Source organism: Pongo pygmaeus, chromosome 11 (genome assembly GCF_028885625.2).
Source record: "Pongo pygmaeus isolate AG05252 chromosome 11, NHGRI_mPonPyg2-v2.0_pri, whole genome shotgun sequence".
NCBI lineage: Eukaryota > Metazoa > Chordata > Mammalia > Primates > Hominidae > Pongo > Pongo pygmaeus.
This window is the reverse complement of record NC_072384.2, coordinates 135,748,895-135,753,638: the sequence shown is the minus strand read 5'-3', so window position 1 is coordinate 135,753,638 and position 4,744 is coordinate 135,748,895. Positions and strand designations below refer to the sequence as shown.

At 41.9% G+C, this 4,744-nt stretch overlaps 1 pseudogene; it reads left to right on the top strand.

The window, feature by feature from the left end:
- The first annotated feature begins 2,410 nt into the window (after nucleotides 1-2,410).
- On the top strand, nucleotides 2,411-2,900 carry LOC129032066 (centrosomal protein of 19 kDa-like; annotated as a pseudogene).
- The last annotated feature ends 1,844 nt before the right edge of the window (nucleotides 2,901-4,744 follow it).

The following is a 4,744-nucleotide window of genomic DNA, read 5'->3' as shown; positions in this document are numbered from 1 at the left end:
GATGGCTTTATTGCTTTGTTGCCCTAAATCACTTTTCCACCAAAGGTGAAGAGAGAAAGGAACCATAGAGTGAAGGGTTATGGGAAGGGACTTTCCGCTAGACTTAAAATAAACAAATTTGAGCTCTTTTTATTTGGGGGGTGACAAGAAAGCAGATGACAGATGGAGGAGCCTCTATGGAAAGGAGGACTATGTCCACAAAGCCCTCCTGGCGAATCCTCCCAGTGTTAAGATTCCAGCGTGTTTATGGGTGGTGGGCTGCAGATGTGCCCTCTTCTCTCTGGAACAGTAAAAGCAAATGCTTCTTCCTCTTCCACCACTGTGTCAGGGAAACAATAGGGTCCTTTAACTCCATTGGTTCTTTTCCAGGCCAAATGGTGACATCATTAAGGCATCCGATTTTCTCCTTACATAAAAGAAGATTAATGGCTAAGACCACAAGAGGAACTATTGTTTTGCCAGCTTTGTTCAAATGTGTGGTTAAAATACTTTCTTTCACAAAACACAACATTGTCCCAGAGGTAACAAAAAACTCTTCTGTAGCGATGTGCCTTCCCTTCTTGAGTGAGACCACACACAAGAAACTGAGCCATGCCCACAGTCAATGCCCCTGATTGTCCTGGGTCCCGATTCCTCACCAGTAGCCCCAGCTGCCAGGAAATTGGAACCGCATGTGAAAAAGCCCAGGTAAAACAAGCCCATCTGGACCATGGTCAGAAAAAAAATTCTATTTGCCAAATCCTAAGGTCTTCATCCATAAACAGAGTCAAGGATGCTGGAACTGGAAGCCTTGAAGGTGTGAAGGTGGATGGGTCACTTGTACTCTCTCAGCTGGGCTCCGTGTCCTTTCTTATCAGTGATGAATGAAGACACCATCTGAGAAGCAATGGAGAAAGCTTATTTCTGAGATAATGATTCCAATCAGTTCATTATGTCACCTGTCATGGGGCCCCTGGCATTTTCCTAGCCTTGAGCAGAGCCCCCTCTCCATTCTATGGAGTCCTTGGGTCTTGGAGCTGTCGACAGGAATTTGCCAAGGTCTGGAGGAAATTGGGTCCCTGTGGGTGGTTTCCCCACATGGACAGCCAGCTGTGATGGGAGGAACAATCACTTCTTCAGGTTGTCAGATGCTTTGGTCCTTGGGCTGCTCCTAATATTTTTTTCCACAAAGCTAACACAAGATGGGATGCTTCCTTTTTGCCTAGACTTGGCAAGGGTCTTATTGTTCATAGAAACAATAGTGAGAAAGGCTATCCATGGCTTTGTAAAATATCCTTTGCCCAAATAAATACAAGTATTTCTGTTCTGAAACCCAATGTATTAAATTCTGTACCAGTACTGTCCAATGGAAGTTTCCTGTATGATGTAAATATTCCATGCTGTGCTATCCCATACATATTTGCATGTGGCTAGTGAGAAGCACCTGATCTGTGGCAACTGCAACTGAGGAAGTGACTTTACATTTTTATTTTATTTAATTTAAATGTGAGTAGCCATGTGTTATCTATATAACTTTTACAGTTATGCACTTGCTTTTAAAGTTTAACATACACTGACACATGACCCAGCAAGTCTATTCCTAGGTATTTATCCAAGAGAAATTAAAGCAAATGAACACACAGAGAATCATACACAAAATGTTTGTAGCAGCTTCCTTCATAATAGCCGGAGATAGGAAATCACACAAATGTCTATCAACTGAGGAGCAGAAAAACAAATGATGGTGTCAACACGTAATGGAATATTACCCAAAGGTGAAAAGAAACACACTTCTGATACACAGCAACACTTTGCTAAGTGAAAGAGTGTCTAATTGTGTGATTTCACTTCTCTAGGAAAGGCAAAGCTACGGAGACAGAAAGCAGATCGGTGGTTGCCTGGGAGCAGAGGGGAAGGGAGGACCACCAAGAGGCACAAGGGGCTTTTTCCAAGAATGGACACATTCTATTTCTTGAATATAGAAAGTGGTGGTTGCATGACTATATACTGTATACTGTCAAAAAACTCATTGAGCTGTACACTTAGAATGGGTGAATTTTGGTGGGCCCTGGGTGTTGCTGTGGAAACAGCTTAACCAGTGTCACTCAGGACTCTGAACCCCTACATGCCATTGTGGGAGCCAGCATATGGTGCCCTGTGCCGGCCCCACCTCTACTTCCAGGGAGTTCACCCGGCCACATCAGTAGGACTGAGGCCGTTGTCTCTTCCAGCAGTACCAGGCTCTGCCCAGCCTCAAAGTCGACTTAGGTGCTCCTCTTTGCATTGCTGTTGGGTAGGAGCAACCCCTTCCAAGCAGTATAGATGTTGGCCTGCAGAAGAAGATGCTCTTTCTGTATTTTTCCAAGGCAGGAAGTCATTATACAACTTACACATTTTCATCAGATTTCCTCTGATATCCTCTGAAGTGTGTGTGGGAATGATGTGCGCTGCCGAGAAGTGTGGCATCTGATTTTAGCCTCCAGCTAGAATCTTAATCTATGAGAATGAAATTCAAGGGGAGAATTCACTCACGCATTCTGCCAGTTCAAAATTTTTCAAAGTTTTCAGGTTGCACGCAAGCGGCTGAACAGCTAAAGAATAACCTACGACACGAGAGTTACCCGTAACAAGGATTCCCGAGGCAGCTAGAGATGCTATCCAGTTTTTTACGAGGTTACTTGTGGGGGCAGAGTTTGGCAGAAACAATGGAACAAATTTGACCGGAAACAACCATTGATCCTGAAAAAGACCTGAACACACTGGATGACAAAGAGCTTGCCAAAAGGAAGAGCATCATGAATGAACTTTTTGAGAAAAATCAGAAGAAGAATGATCCAAATTTTGTTTACGACATTGAGGTCAAAATCCCACAGGATGAACAGCTGCAGTCCTGTGGCTAGGACACAGCTCATAAGTTCTGATACGAAACACTCAAAAGATGTATTGGGCTAGCAGAATATTCATGTTCATATAAACAGCATAGATTGGTTCTAGAAAAATCTTTAGAGAACACTAAAATTTATATGTTGAGTCATAGGGGATTGACTATATTACTTTTCAAAACCAGGACATTTAGATCATCTACTATGTAGGTGCATGAGGAAAATAGGAAAAATGGAATAAAGGAATCTGCCTTATTTTTTGCTCTTTTGAGACAGGATCTTTCTCTGTTGCTCAGGTTAGAATGCAGTGGTGAGATCTCAGCTCACTGCAACCCCCACTTCCTGGGCCCAAGCAATCCTCCCACCTCAGCCCCCCAAGTAGCTGTGATGACAGGCGTGCACCACCATGCCCGGCTAATTTTTTTGTTGTTTTTGTTTGTTTGTTTTTTTGTAGAGATGGGGTTTTGCCTTGTTACCCAGGCTTGTCTCAAACTTCTGGACTCAAGCTATCTGTCCACCTCGAGCTTCCAAAGTGCTATGATTACAGGCATGAGGCACTGCACCCAGCAAGAATCTGCCTTTAAGGAGCCTATAATCTAATTGGAAGATGTCAAAACTTGTGAAAAGCTAATTAGCAGTATTAGGCAACCAAAAGATTAAAGCCAGATGCTTGATAATGGCTAAAGAAGGTCAGAGCCTAGATGACTGTAGAGTAGAACAGCAAAGGAAGACTTTGTCCTTTAGTGAAGGACTTTGCTGGCCCTTGTAATGGTAGTATTTGGGTAGAAGCTTGTGTAGGATTCTAGAGAAGAGCAACTGAAAAGAAGGGGAGGGGAGATAGTAAAGAGATAAGAAATTATTTATATATATAAAAAAATATAAACAGTAAGTAAATTACAGTTTGATAAGATTGGGGTGGCGGGTGATCTGGTTTGGCTGTGTCCCCACCCAATCTCATTTTGAATTGTAGTCCCCATAATCCTCACATGTCATGGGAGGGACCCGGTGGGAGGTAATTAAATCATGGGGGTGTTACCCTTATGCTATTCTCATGATAGTGAGTGAGTTCTCACAAGATCTGATGGTTTTATAAGGGGCTTTTTCCACCTTTGCTCGGCACTTCTCCTTGCTGCTGCCATGTGAAGAAGGACATGTTTTCTTCCCCTTCTGCCATGATTGTAAGTTTCCTGGGGCCTCCCCAGCCATGTGGAACTGTGAGTCAACTAAACCTCTTTCCTTTATAAATTACACAGTCTCAGGTATGTCTTCATAGCAGCATGAGAATGGGCTTATACAGGGGCCATATTTGGATACCAGGGAATTATCTTTTTGTGTGTTTAACTGTGGAGAAGCCTCTGCAAAATGCCCTCAGCTGCAAGTAGCTATCACCTGATGGACAGAAGAGGAATCCCACCCCTTGGGTATCAGGAAATATACACTGAAGACATTCTGAAGCCCTGAACCTCCTCCCATAAATAACATGTTTGTTTATAAAATGGGAAATCCTCCTACGGTAAATGAACAATAGGTACTGCAAGTTTAAGCCTACTCATGACTTTGGATCCAAGAGAAGATCTTTGTTTAGCAAGGTTATCTGTGATTTCATATATCTATTCTTACTACAATATTGTTTAATTGCTAGAAATTCTATGTTTTCTATAAGAAAATTAATATTCATTAAATAAAACTGTAAAAAAAATTTTAAAAATTGGTGACTTTTATTCTATTTAAATTATACTTCCATAACTGAGCTTTTAAAAACTCTGTATAGCTTTTAAAATAAAAATTAGGAAATTCATTTCCTTCAGACTTCATTCTTTACATCTCTCTTTACCTACATAGATGACCACAGAAAACACTAAAAGCCAAGTTGCAGGTAGCAT